Source organism: Camelus dromedarius, chromosome 29 (assembly GCF_036321535.1).
Source record: "Camelus dromedarius isolate mCamDro1 chromosome 29, mCamDro1.pat, whole genome shotgun sequence".
Classification (NCBI taxonomy): domain Eukaryota; kingdom Metazoa; phylum Chordata; class Mammalia; order Artiodactyla; family Camelidae; genus Camelus; species Camelus dromedarius.
Window position 1 is genome coordinate 21,580,118 of NC_087464.1, and position 15,213 is coordinate 21,595,330.

Sequence of the window (15,213 nt, forward strand, 5' to 3'; positions counted from 1 at the left end):
TCTCAATTATCTCTGTGACCCCCAGACCTGGTGTGGGATCTGGGTACCAGGTAGGGGTTCAGAAAATGTTCGAATGGATGAAAGATGAAGGGATGGGCTGGAATAAATATGTAAGCCTGCTAAGGTGCATAAGATTATAGGACAGTGCTCCCTCATACATGCAAGTCTTGGTCTATTTGTCAATAGTCTGTCATTACAGTCACCCTGTGACTAGGGAAGGATTGCATGTGAGAGCATGAGCCCTGGACACCCAGGAAAGATGAAAGATGGCCCTGCCATCTACTGCATCAGTGCCCAGTTGCTACCCTGCATAACCAATCTTCTTCCCAGGTGCACAGCCCCCCAGCTCAGAGGGACCAACCTCTTCTAAAACAAACCATCTGAGTTGACCCTCCTGCTGTGTGGCTCCTGTGTTCCCCTCCCACCCACCACCCCTACAAAGAACAAAGAGTCATCAGTTACCTGCTGTCCACAAGGCACAGTGGGAGAATCATAGGCCCTCCCCTGAAGAAGCTCACTTACAATCAGTGCACCCCACTGGGAGTGCCCTCTTCCCACCCACGCCGTCCTCACACCTGACCTCCTTCTTAAAGCTGCATTGCCGCCCCCACCCACCTGACTCCCCCTCTCCTAATCCTTCTACAGCATCCGCAGTCCTGTGGTTCTGCACGACACTGGGTTCTCTCGATCATGGATTCATGTGTAAATATCATCTCTGCCCCACCAGGTAAACTAACAGAGCACAGGACAGCAGAGCATGCTCCTGTTTCTTTGAGACCAGTGCCGTCCAATAGAAATACACGCCACAAAACCCAATTTAAAAATTTCCTAGTAGCACATAAAAAGAGTAAAAAGACATTGGTGGAATTAATTTTAATATATTTCTATTCCCAATCTATCCAGACTATTATCATTCCAACATGTGATCAACGTAAAAATGATTTTATTCATACTAGGTCTTCAGCATCCAGTGTGTGTTTCGTGTGTACAGAACATCTCAGTCCAGGCTCAGTTCGGGCTTGAGTTGCAAGCGCTCAGTAGCCACGTGTGACTGGCGGCCCCCACACTGGGGTGTGTAGCTCCGGCAGGGCACCTGGGAGATGTCTAGTAAGGGACTCTGCACGGAGTCCTCCTTGCAAGGCGCTTTACATCTGCTGTCTAATCCGCACGGCAACCGTGTGGAAAGAGGAAATGTCATCCCGTTTTCTAGATGAGAAACCTGAGATTTGAGAGGTTGCTTGTACCCAGCTGGTAGAAGTCACAAAGCTCAAATTTGAACCCAGGTCTGGGTCCAAAGCCTGTCCTTAGAATGTTTCAGCTGGAACGTTCTTTAGAAATTTATCCAAACTGTCAACTCCATAAATATCACTTGCATTCTCAGCACTTAGCCCAGTGCCAGGCTTGTCCTAGGAGCTCAAATATTGGAGTAAGTGAATCTGGTCTCACTTTACAGATGTGAAAATTGAGAAATGTGGGGAGATGTGTCCAAATCAGTCAAAAGAGGGAAGTCGGGGCTAGAACCCACATGACTGATTCCCACCACCCTGCTCTAATTTGTGTCCTGTGATGCAGATGGTCAGCCCTAAGAGACCCTGGGCGTTTGACATCTGAAGCTTTCTTTGTATTTGCAAGGATAGATTTTAGCCAGCGTTCTCTTCCCCGTGTCCACAGCCTCAGAACCTGCCATAAATCTTCCTTGCAAATTCCCTTCTTTCCCCTTAATTCCACCTATCCAGCCGCCCCAAGGGCAGGCAGAGCAGCGGAGCCTGCTCGGTGACAGGACTCCAGGCCTCCAAGTAAAGCCGCCTAAACCGGCAAAGCTCACTGCACGTGGGCACCACCCCGCCCCCAGCTTTCATCTCGGGTCATGCTCCGTCGTGACAGTGCGAGTGGTTTCCCTGGCTGCAGGAGAGCACGCGTCCCCAGGAGGGTCATGCAGACTGGCTGCCGGTGGCTGCCTGCCCTGCCTGGACGCCTGGTCCTGGAGCCTGGTTGCAGAGGCGCCCTCAGGCTCCTTTCAGGCCCAGCCAGTCAGCATCCTCCCAGGGAACTCCTAGCAGCCTCCTTCCTGACAGGGTCACAGTAAAAGTCACAGATGGTAGAAGCTTAGAACTGAAAGGGAATTTAAACAGCATGCATCCCAGTGCTTTTCAAATTGTGATGCCCTACAAGTCTCCTGGGAGCCTTGTTATGATACAGCTTTCTGATTCATTAGGTCCGGGATGAGATGAGAATCTGCATTTCTAATGAGCTCTCAGGTGATGCTAACTCTGCTGCTGGTTCAGGGACCACACTCTGAAAAGCTGGGATTTTGCTGAGGAAACAGAGGGGCGGGATTCATTAAAGTCGCAGTACAAGTCTCTTAAAATTTAAATATACTTTCCAACTGTATTTGCTATCTGCAGAGTTCTTTGGCACTTACCACAGACTACTTTGTATTAATATCCTTTTCCTCCAATTAGACTTTTAGAAACCAGGATATATCTGATTCTTCTGGGTGGGAGTCCCACCTGAGAGTTCACATGAGCTTGGAAAGCACATGTCCCTGGGCCAACTGGGAGGGTCTTGACAGCAGGTGCTCCTGGGATCAGAGGCACGGTGGGGCGGACCCCAAGTTGGAAGTAGAAAACATCAGCAGGTACCAGCCCTGAAGGGCCAGGTGAGGAAGGAAGTGGGAAACGTGTAGTGTGGGAGCTGGCAGGCGGCGCAGAGGGTCGTTTTGAGTCTTTCTGAGCTCCGTCCGTGGATAGAGGGAAGGCTGCCGGCCCAGCTCATCATGGGGTGCCCGGGGCAGAGGCAGTGTGGCTGCCCTGCAAGCAAGGACCCAGGCCCAGCATCGCCTTCTTCCAAGGGCTCTAACGTTTGTTGCATAAATACTCAAATGAAGGTCAAAAAAGACGCAGCAGCGATAATGACACATATTAAAAAGACTCCGCATGCTTAGCAATGACTTACACACTTCCTGGCACACTTCAGAAGTGGCAATGGGAGGTTTTTCTATTTGACTTTAAAATTAGGGGTGTTTTTTGACCCCAGTGAATCAAGATTTGTTCCGGGCACTCTCAGAGCCAAGCATAAGCCCGTCGACCCAGACGGCTAAACGGAGTTGCCAGTACGTGCTGGAGGTCAGAGATGGCCCTGGTCGGTCTGTTTGCTGAGGTACTTATTTTCATAAAGTTAAAAAACAATGTGGAATGAAAAGATAAGCCACGAGCTGGGAGGAAATATTTGCAAGACACATATCTAATAAAGGACTTGTGTCCAAATTAGACAAAGAACTCTTAAAACTCAGTAATAAGAAAGTAAACAACCCAATTGTAAAGCGGGCAAAAGATCTGAAGCACCTAAGCAGATGTACAGATGTCAAATAAGCAGATGAAAAGATGTTCCACATCCTAGGTCATGAAGGAATTGCAAAGGAAACCAACAAGATACCGCTGCACACCTCTTTGCATGACAACACGAAACGCTAGTGAGCAATGTGGAGCAACCAGCCCCCTCGTTCATTGCTCGTGGGAATACGACACGGTGCAGCCACTTTGGAAGAGAGTTTGGCAGTTTCTTACAAAAATAAACATACTCTTACCACATGATCCAGCAATTGCCCTCCCAAGTACATACCCAAAGGAGTTGAAACTATGTTCACGCAAAAACCTACACATGAATGTTTACAGCAGTTTTATTCATATTTGCCAAAAGCTGGAGAGACCGAGATGTCCTTCAGTTGTTGAATGGATAAACAAACTGTGGTCCACCTGGACGATGGAACTTCATCAGCAGTAAAAAGACATGGGCTATTAAGCCACCAAAAAACATAGAGGAACTTTAAATGGTACGACCGAGTGACATCATTACACTGAAAAGGTTACATACTGTGTGGTCCCACCTATATGACTTTCTGGAAGAGGCAAATCTATAGACACAGTAAGAAGATCAGTGGTTGTCAGATACTGGGCGGGGAGGGATTTTTAGGGCAGTGAATCAGTTCTGTACGATACTGTCACGGTGCACATATGACATTATAAATTTGTCAAAACCCAGAGAATGTCCACCACAAAGAGTGAACCCTAATGTAAACTATAGACTTTAGTTAATAACAAAGTATCAAAACTAGTTCATCGACTGTGACAGGTGCACCGCAGGAAGGGAACTTGTTCATAATAGGGGAAGCTGTGGAGGGGGTGGGTTTCACGTGGGAATGCTCTGTAATTTCTCTCAATTTTTCTGTAAACTTAAAAACTTGCTCTAAAAAATAAACTATTAATTTTTTTTTTTAATGTGCCACTGAATTCCAAGGGGCGATCAGTTGCTGAGTAATTGCTCAGCCGTCTTTCTCCTCAGGCACAAAGATGACTTGCACATTCACTGCTGACGGACCTCTACAAGCTGCCCCCTGCGCAGCACTGACTTGCTGAGAACTGCCCTACAGCCTGATGGGCTGGTCACTGAGGAATACTTTTCGAACGTAGAAAGCATACTCATGGAGCCGTCTAAGGGTCTGTCATTATTTTTCTGCCTTTAGAAAAGCTGCTGAACTAAATCTGGCCCATAGAAATGTGCCTGAGAGATACTTCTTTTATTTTGCTGATACATACCTTGACCTTAAGGAGCTTATTGTCCAGAGTAGATGGTACAGGAGCGTAAAGCACTAAAACACAAGGTAGAAAGGTGGCTCGTGCCCTCAGGGAGGTACAGCTGAAGTAGGCAGCAGAGAGGGAGAGATGGCTCCCCGCACTGTCTCTGGGGGACGCAGTGGCATAGGATTATAGCTTGTGGACTAGGGGAACCCCGATTCCAAGGAGAGAATTCCACAAGCAGACGCTGAGAGGTGTGTCGTGCCCTGGGAACAGTGGTGTCTGGACCGGGGGGCTGGCCCATAGCACACGAAGAAGGATGAGGAACAGCTTAAAAGGCTGAGGCCAGATGGTGGCATGCTCTGAATCACAGGCCAAGGAATTGAGACTGTGTTCAGTAAGCAGGGGTCCCAGCAACTCACAGCTGTGCTTCAGAAGAGTCACCTGGTAGCCTCTTGTATGTCGGAGAAAAGGTGCCTGGAGGTCACGGCGCCTGTCAGGAGAGCACTTTGAGGAAGTCTCGAGAACCCAGGCAGTTGGAAGCTCTCCCTTCTGCCTCTGAATTCCCACAGCCCTTTATTTGTCTCTTTTTTATGCACTTAACAGCTTTTTAGTTAAAAAGTATATTTAGTTCCTTATTAAGGAGCACTAGACAACACAGAAACATACAAACAGCTCCCTATAGTCCCATCACCCAGAAATAACTAACATGGGTTAACATCATGGGCCTTTCCTTTCAGGTCTCTTTATATAAACCACATTATATCGACCTTTTAAAAAACAAATAGCATGGTGTTAAAGCCTACTTTTTCTGATTACTTTATAATGGACATCTTCCCTTGCCAATCAGTATTTCTAGATTTTGGTTGTTGTTTTGGTTGGCTTCTGGTTTTATTTTTAAAACTGTGATAAAATACACATAACATGAAATGTACCATATTGACAGTACGTTCACAATGTGTGCAACCATTATTATTTTTGAGTTTCAGAACATTTTCATAAACCCAAAAGGAACCCCTGTACCATTAAGCAGTCATTCTCCATCCTCTCCCTCCCTAGCCCCTGACAACCACTCATCTGCTTTTTATCTCGAGATGTATCTGTGCTGGAGATTTCATATAAATGGAATCATTCTGTATGTGGCCTTTTGTGTGACTTCTTTTATTTAGCACAGTGTTTTCAAGGTTCATCTTATCTAGATTATCCATATCTTTTTTTTATATATATAAACAAAAGATGCTCATGAACAATGAGTCCTGAGAAACGAGACCTCTCCTCAAGAATACCACTTCCCAACCTCCCACCTGTAAATAATTTTAGATGCAGCCATCTGGACCTTTTAGATCAATGGAAGTTGATAGGAACAGTCAAGTGATGCCTCCTTCCTACAGGTGCTGCTGTCTCTCCCTTCCCATCACCCGACGTGAACGTGGGAAGATGCCTTAGCTTTTCTGGTCACTTTCAGGATTTAGGACAGGCTTGTTTTCAGGTGTTAAAATAACCTATGTAAATCAAAACTTCAATCCAGGCCACACAGCCTGACCTGCCGATCAGCCCTTCTGTTCTTCCCCCGACCCTGCCCCCACTCCCTCTGTTCACTCTGCGGGCTCCAGGGATGCTTTTGTAAGCTCCTTAAAAACCTGCTTCCTGTGTTCTGTCCACTCCAGCCCCTCTCAGAGCAGGGGAGCACTGCATGCCCCATTCTACTGGGTACTCTGCCTAACTTCGGAGGGCTACCCGCAGTTCCTGCTTTTGGCACTATGCCCCTGGGACCCCTCTGGCCTAGGAGACAGCCTTCTTGGATGGAGTCCTGCCACGATGCCCATGGGAGAGCCATAATTATAGAGGGCACTTCCCGCATTTGTGATCATCTCACATCCTTTCAATGGCCTTTCTAAACTGGGGGGACATTCCCATTTTGAGCCCCCCCCCCACATCCAAGGTGATAGTCTCCCTTGCGGCCAAGATGCAGCTGTGTGACCACCTCTGCCAGTGCGATGGAGCTGGGGCCTAGGATCAGAAGCTGAGAGGGAGGGGATGTCGGTGTGGAGCAGGGGCATCAGTGGTGCTTTTGCTGGAGCAGCGCCAGAGTCTGGTCAGTGTCCAGAACATGTAGTTTCTATGCCTGGCTCTCTGGCCCACCTGGGATTCAATATCCTTTAAAAATGCATACTCTGCTAAAACCGTTGAGTTTAATTTTCACTAAGAACCTTGACTGATGCCACATCCTTGCTTAGCCTGGTGGTTAAGGGCAGGCTGTTCCCACCACTGCCCTCTGTCCCCACCTGGCCGTTCCCTGTGCCCCAGGCAGCCTGGGAGTCTGGCATGGGTTTCTCTCGCCCTCTCTCCTGCAGGCTGTTGGGAGTAGCAGTTACCGGACCAGCTTGACCATCTGTTAGTATGTTCCAAATAGATGGTCTGATTCTCTCCTTACAAAATGTGGGCACTTTCCATCTTTATCCCGGACTTTAGAGCATCTGCAAAGCTCTCAGACAACAGGAAAAGTCCCGCTCCGCACCGTCACACACATATTTTTTCCGTATATTACATAAGTGGTATCATCATCTCCGTGTCATTTTGTAACCTACTTTTAAGTTTAATGTTACATTGTAGGCAACTTTCCATGTTAATGATTATGGTACGCCTGTGTCCATTTTTTAGAATATCGGCCATATCGGTGAGAGAATTATGTATAAATAATGAAAAGCACCCATTTTAAATGCACACTTGGAACCATCACCACAGTCAAGATTTAGAGTATCTCCATTATTCCCAAAATTTCCCTCTTCTCCCTTTGCAGTCAGTCCTTCCCAACCTTCAGCTCTAGGCAGCCATTCAACCTCATTCTTTCAGCAGCCGTATATCCCATAATATAGAAGTTCGTTAATTTACTTAGCCAGTCTCCTGTTGATAGTCATTTACATTGCTTTCGGTGTGTTATTTTATTGGTTCTTTATCAACAAATATTTATGGAGTACCTACTGTGTACTCAGCCTTGTGCTGTTCTAACAACGACCCAACAAACATCTGTATGTGTGTGTGCATGTGTGAGCTTATGTCCTTAAAATGTATCCCCTAAAAGTGGAATTCCTGGGCCAAAGAATGTGCACATTAAAGTAATTTCGATAAATATCACCAAATTACCCTCCAGCAAATTCACAGCAGTTTACACTTCTATCAACAATGGGCGTGATCGGCCATTTTCCCACACCGTCACCATCAGTACTGGGTATTATAAATCTTTCCCAGTTCATTAGGAGGAGCATGGTTTGAGTTTATGTGTCTTTGCTTGCTGATGAGGTGGCCCACCTTAGTGTCTGTGACTTTTATTTGGTTTGTGGAAATCATGGCCCCAGGAACCAGCCTCCCTTCTCCTCTCCCCTCAGATTGGGGCTGTGGCTGGGCTCTCTCCACTGAACTGGAAGGACATGCTGTCCTGTTGGAAGTGAGACGGAGGTCACCCTTGGGTTCCTGACAGCTCCCTACCTCCCCTTGAACAGCCACTTTGGAGAAAGCCCCCCAAAGATGGGGCTGGTTGTGTCTCTTCCGTGACCGGACCTGCCCCTGCAGGTCCACCTGAGGGGTCCACACCACTTAGATGAGCAGTAAGTGTGGGTGGAAATATAGCAGGCTTAAATTGGATATAGTTCTGACTAACTAGATAAAAATCATAATCAAAGGAGAAGAATTTTAGCAAGAGTCTCTCTCTCTTTAACAAGTTAGTATAGCCGTATGTAGGTTAATGCCCCAAATATTACTGCAAACCGTTAGAAGGTGGCACCAGAATTTCCGGTCGTCACCCCTCCACTGTTGTGCTGTCCTGTCCTCGTTCCCAGGGAAGTCAGATCTCCTTCCACAGATCACAGCTTGTACCTCCGAGGGGTGGGCAAGAGATGGGCACTGGAGGGAACTGGGGAACTGGTTACGTGATTGGTTTAGTTGAGGGTGAGGGGTTTTGGCACAAGGAGGAAAACAGGGTCCTCAGGGGATTGACCGTTGCTGAAACAACTCATAGAAATACGGTGACAGGATAGCTCCGAAGTCAACTACGTATTTTCTTGTGGCGTAAGGATGTCTGTTGCTATTTTGGGTTTCACCCTTGTCCTGTATTCTTCACTCCAGTGCTCCACGGGGAAGAGGATATAATTAAGCAAGTATCTGGACTTATCTGGTCCACAGCCACCCTCAACAGCTTGCAAATGATTAAAACCTCTCCCTCCAAAGGGAACTTTGATACTTTGCTGTGGAGTGTGAATTGTTACAGCCCTTTGCAAAGCAATCTTGTTTGAACTATTAAAATTGAAAATGCATATTCTCCAGTTCAGTAATCACTCCTGGGAATCTATCCCATACAAATAAAAATACCAATACATAATGAAATATATACAGGGATGTTTATTGTAGCATATTTCACAGTGACTGAAAAAAAATCTAAAACTGCCCATAGCAGGAAAATTGTGTAAATTGTGGCACATTCACACCATGGAATATTATGCAACCACTAATGAAAGAATGAATTCAGGTTTTACTACCTGACGTGGGAGAGGGCAACTGCTCTAAGATGCTGTTGAGAGGGAAAAGCAAAAAGCAGTTAAGTATGAATAATGTTTTTTAAATAAAACACACAATGAAATGTTTATTTATATACAATTGTATAAGCCAGAGAAAAGCAAGGGAAAATATACACAGGTTTAACAGGGGTGTGTTTGTGCTTCTGTGCAACAGGAGGAAGGACAACCGTGAGGCAGGTAATGAGGGGGAAGCAGGCAGAAAAGGAAATTCAGGCGCCACTATCAATGTGAATTTCATGATGAGCAATTTATATAAAATTGTATATGTACCTGTGAATATATATGAATTAAGAAGTTAGAAAAAAATGTAAATCTTTATCTACTGACCAGAAAGGAGGTCCATTAACTAATGCTAAGTGCTAAAGGAAAATTGGACGGTTGGTTTATTTTGTTAAACACAAACCCGGAAAAATTAGCCTGCATAGGTGAATACGTGCTTGCTTAATTCTGACCTCAAGCAAGTGGTGGAGGGTTAAAATGGAGGACAGAGAGAGATTTATCTTTTTAAAAACATACATCTTTGCATTGTTTGATGTGTTGCTATAGGTATTCATCTATAACGTATCAGTGATCTACTGCTGCAATAATACCACATAATAAACCACCCGCCAAACTTGGCGGCTTAAAGAAACACACCTTTCCTAACAGATGGCTGAACGAAGAGGGGGACCGCGCCTGCCAGTATGAGGAGTCATGAGCTACCTGACATTGATAAGGACACTTACAGCTTTCAAAACACTCCTTTATAATGTTTCATTATTCTCACCGTTTTGCATTTATTTATCTGTTTACAGAGGAAGGGAAGGATTATAATAACGGTCCTCTTGGTTTCCGGCTCAAAATACCTGAGTAATTTCAGATCTAGTTTTGTGTGATCTCGTTTGGCGTCTCCGTCACTTTATAAGACTGGTAATGGTTGAGAGGCTGTATCACCGCATAAGCGGGGAGTTAAGAGGAGCCCACAGGAGACTGCACACCGAGAAGAGAGAGCCACGGTGGGCTCCCTGCCCACTTGTTTAGCAGCTAAGGATTGTGCAGCAGACCGGGGCTGCTCGGGGACATGACTGATTTTCTTCATTTTAGCTCCTTGTTAATGGAGCGAGATATGAAGGGGTCAAGGTAACAGTGAGGATGACCTCCTGTTGTTGTACAGAAACCTTTCTCTTCTAGCATGAGAAACACAGCCTTCTCCCCTCGGGGGCTGGGAAGTCTGTGAAAGGTGCCTGTGCTCAGTGGCTTCTCCCGAGGAGCAGAGTCCACAGTGAGTTTTATGATGTCAAAACTGAACTTCATATGCAGGCAACGCTCTCTAAATAAGAGAGTCCCGAGGTTTGGGGAGAATACCTCCTTCGTATCTCCTGCCAACCAGTTACCAGCATTTAGCCAGTCTTGTTAGGAGAGCCAGGAAACTTACTCAGCTGAACCTCAGAACCATCTCAGAAGTGTCCAAACCTGGTCTGGTAGACAATTAGTTATACCCACAACAGCTCCTTCTCGCTTCTTGACTTGCTAAGAGAACTGAGATTCGTTGATGAAAACAATATGCCCAGCCCCAAGGATGAATCAGGACTGGTCTAGATTCTCAGACCACTCCTTATTCCGTTGGCCAGCTGCACATTGTCCTCAGTTCCTTTGCAGCCATGTGATCCACCTCTGCCCAAGAGACATCAGATGTTAGCTAAAGGGCTTGGAGAGATAACATCTGCTGAATAAAAGATTAAACCTTTGTGAGGAGAAAGGCTTTGATTCTTTTTTCTCTTTTGGGAATTAGTGTGAGGATGTGCAAGCTGGAGCTGCAGCAGCCATTCTGCAACCACAAGGCAACAAGTATGAGTAACGCATCACACAGAGGATGGGGGGAATGGAAAGATGAAAAGAGCTTGGGTTCTTGGTGATATCTTTCAGGCACTGCCTCCAGGCCTCTGGCTATGCAATAGACTTAAAAGTCTTTACTGCCCAAGTGACTGTTAGTCAGATATTCTATTACTAAAAGAATTCCTAACTGATAAACCTGGTTGTCTTCCACCTGGCCAGGGTAAGTTTTGCAGACAATTCCACCACACTAGCTTTGTGACCAGTTAACTTCATCTGTAATATTTGTAGGGATAAAAGTCCCCTCTTTCTTACCTCAAGCAAACTTTCTGATTCAGAAGATCAGAGTGTGGTCTGTGGATTGGCGAATCATTATCCCCTGGCGTTTCTTCAGAGTGTAAATTTTCAAGCTCCTACCCCATAGTAAATTAGAAGCTCTGTGGGTAGGGCCAGCAATCTTTTTTTTTTTTTTTAACCTTCCAGGTAATTCTTAAGAACCACTGATACTGAGGGTCAAATGGAGTGGCTGCATGTCAGAGACACTTGGGGAACCTAAAAAAGATTCTCAAGCTCCACCTGCAGAGTTCTGATTCAGCATTTCTGCTGTATAGCCTACGAATTTATGTTTCTCAAAAGGCCCCCAGGTGATTCTCAGTAAAACCAGGTTTGGTAACCAATGGAATGTGTATGAAAGCAGGTCACGTATGCCAAGGCGCCACCACACAAGTAAGAGATGAGGAATGGACCTGGTCGCCCCTGGGGACAGGTGAGCTGAATTATGGATTTCCTCACCTGGTAGGTGAGGGGACTAACCACTTGCTCTCCAAAGCCTTTTCAGCTCTAAGGTTCTTAGGATGCCAGCTTGAACTTTGCAGTTCAAACAAAGCTCCAGCCGGAACAAGCAAATATGGTCTTGGTAAATTACACAGACAGACTTGTGAGCAACAAGTGGAAGAGACTGGAATTTTCCTGAAGTTTAAAAATCAGCCTTACTCCCCACCACAGCCAGACCCAGTAAATCCAAAACGGGTTTTCTCTTCTGCTTTTACCAAGTTTATGAGACAGCAGGTTTACACTTCAGATGTTCATTTATAGAGTGCTAGACTACACCTGCTTCGTGCTAGGCTTGTGCTTTGGGCGTTATTTCATTTGGAAAAATATTTTTAAAAGATATCATCTTAAGGGATTTTGCCTTCTAAAATGTGCTACTTTAAGGATCAAAACTTCTGAAGCAGCCTATTCACTGTCCATCCAAATACGATTTCACCCTCGCTGCTCCTTCCTTTTTGCCTGGTATTGAAGATCCTTTCTTAACCCTCCCACCTCTCCTAGCAGAAAACTGCCGGCCCCCTTTCCAGGGAGTCTGCTCCCCCACTCAGCCCCTGCTGAATGAGTGCTGAAACCCCTGATCCCGTGGAAAAGAAACAACAGCAAAACCACCTCACTGGTTGACTTTGGAAGATAAGATAACAATTTATTCTTTTGAAAGCCAACAAATAAAGAGGGAAGAGTTAAGCGTTTATCCCTCCTTTTCTATATAAACTGTACTTAAGCTAATCAAATAGATGAGGAGGAGGAATTTGCCTTCAGAGAAGCTGATAAATGAAGGGTGAGATCATAATAGGACCCTTTTGCAAGCCCTGATGAAGGAACAGGTCTAGGAAGTGATCATCAACGGCTGTTAATGTCACAGAAAGAAGAACGAAAAAACACTATGTGTCTCTGAATGGAAGTCATGACACCACCTACAGTCTTGCAAAAGGAAAAAAAAATTGAACCTGAGTCTGATGAAAGTCTGCAGACTAAAATTTACAGGAAATACAGAGGACGGAGGAACATGTTAAATGACACGGAAGGGACACACTCACCATAATCCAGACTGTGGGAAACTGAGGCAGATGACCCAGCTTTTCCAATAAGTTGCGTGGGAAAAAACGAGATAGAGGGAGAAACGTACGCATTGAACGATACTTAAGAGTCATATGAACCAATCGTTAACGTGTGGCTCCTGATTCAACAAGCCTTACAAAAAAATAAATGGAATGGGGAATGCGAACAATTCCTAGATATTTGATAATAGTAAGAAAATATTGTTGACTTAGGGGCGATGATAGTTTTGTGGTTACATCTTTTCCAAGGACTCCTTATCCTTACTCTCAGAGCTACACGTTGAAATGGATGAATGAAATGACATCCGAGGTTTGTTTCAAAGTAATCACGAGGGGTGGAGAACGGGCAGGATGTGGAGAAAACAAGCCTGTCCCTGAGCGGATAGCTGTTGAAGCTGGGTGATGGGGAACGAGAAGTTCATCATACAGGTCTCTACAATTCTACGCATTTGAAGTTTCCCTTCCTAAAAGGTCAAATTTTAAAAATTCAGTAACTTCCATTTCTATTGTAAGTGTTTTATATTGGCCATAATATATGAGTTGGGTAGCTCATGTTGATTATTTCTAAATACAAATTTATCAACTTTTACTTATTCTTCACTACTAAGGAAACACAAAAATTTTGGAGTTTTGTATGTTTCACGCTTGCTTGCCCAGCCAGACTGGAAGGTCGAAGGAAGCAAAGACCTTCCTATTAGATTCTCCACGGAGCTAGTCGCTTGGGTCGTGGGTAAAGGGCTCCCTTGGGAATACAGCTTGTTGAAACACTCCGGAAGGGAGTGCTGCTCACCTGGTCTCCTGTTTGTGGCTCCCTCCATCCTGACTTCATGTCAGCTGGCAGACAGACAATCCACAGGACCAATCCTACCACTGGGAGGAGTTGGTTAGCTTAAGCTTTGTAGAGAGAGAACAGAAAAGATGGAGACTAAATCTGTGTGATGGATGGAGAACTTTATACGTTTACTATGCAATTAATATACAATCCCAAATACTATAGGAGAGTTCTGATTTTAATGTTTAGACCCTCCTTACACAGGCAGAATGTAAGGTGAAACACTTAGCAAGGTGTGGCTGCAAATTCTCCCTGCTGTTATCTTGATTCCTTGTCCCATACTTTTTTTGCCCCATAGACACATGTGGTCCCCTATATTAAAGCCTTTCTGATTTTAGAAAGCTCTCCATCTCTCGTATTTCCAGTTGCACAAAGTTGAGACTTTCCCAAGATTTCCTCAACTTCCTTTAACTTGAGCTCTCACTTTTCTTAATTATACAGAACTTAAAGGCTCCCCCACTTTGCAAATTTACCATCAGTCCCCCGATTTTCTCACCCCTGGAGCACCTTTTCCTTTCACATGATGTAACAATTCTACCCCTTTGTCCCTCTTGTTCGATGGCCTCTGAGGACTGAGCTTCAGGATGGGACAGGGGTTTGTCCCGGGTTGATATCTTGTAGGAAAAGCATGCTGCACTTAGAATGCAGCTTACAAAAGGATTGCCCCTTTGAGTAACCTCCCTAGTAACTTGTTCAAAATCACCCAGAACGTGAGTCTGTTCCCTTATCTGTGTACATCTCTCCCTCAGAAGACTTCTAGGTGGTACCCTAGCATCCATTTACAGAAAAGTGTAATCTATTTACCTAGTCTAGATTTTAAGAGGAAATCTTGCACTCAGCCATCCAACTGCTTTGGAATGTGCTCAGATTCAACAGACTGTGCGATTTAAATTTATAAAATAGTAACTATGTTGATAAAAGCCAACACTACATTGCCAGGCACTATTCTAAGTGTTTTACATGCAGTAACTCATTTAGTTAGTTCTAGTATTATTCCCATTTTATAGGTGAGGACAGAGGGCTAGTAAGTGGAAGCCAGGCTCTGACTGCAGGCAGCCTGGCTGCAGGGTGTGCTCCCTTCTCCTGGAGAGAACCACCTGGGAAGAGAGGAGAGCTTGGAGGAGTGGAGAGACAACCGCCAGAAGAGAGGGGAATCTTGGGAGAAAAAAATTTGAGGGAAAACACTTGGGATTTTTGAGACCAAACTGATTTTTGAGATTCCTAAAGCTGAAGTAGAAAGGTTTTTAACCTGGCTGTGTAGTGGAAAGAGCTGTGGATTAGAAGTCAGAAAACCTGTGGTCCAGCCTGGCTCTCTGCCATCTCTGTGTGACACAGAAAGGTCACTTTGTCACTCTGGGCCTATTTCTTCATCTCTAAAAAATAAATTCTGCCTGTTGTTATCCACCATAGGTAATGAGAAGAATCTATTCAATATTGCTTTGAAGGAAAATCTGTATGGAAGAAGGTTCTAGGGCTTCCGTCTTTAGATGAGCTTGGGAAGACTTTGGTTTGGCATCCGAGTAATAAATTTCTAC

The 15,213-nt window shown here is 45.1% G+C and overlaps 1 protein-coding gene across 1 annotated transcript in view; it reads left to right on the top strand.

Moving 5' to 3' along the window:
* The window catches only part of TMEM266 (transmembrane protein 266), a 102,211-nt gene that overhangs the window by 24,021 nt on the left and 62,977 nt on the right, over positions 1 to 15,213 (top strand). The window lies entirely within an intron of this gene.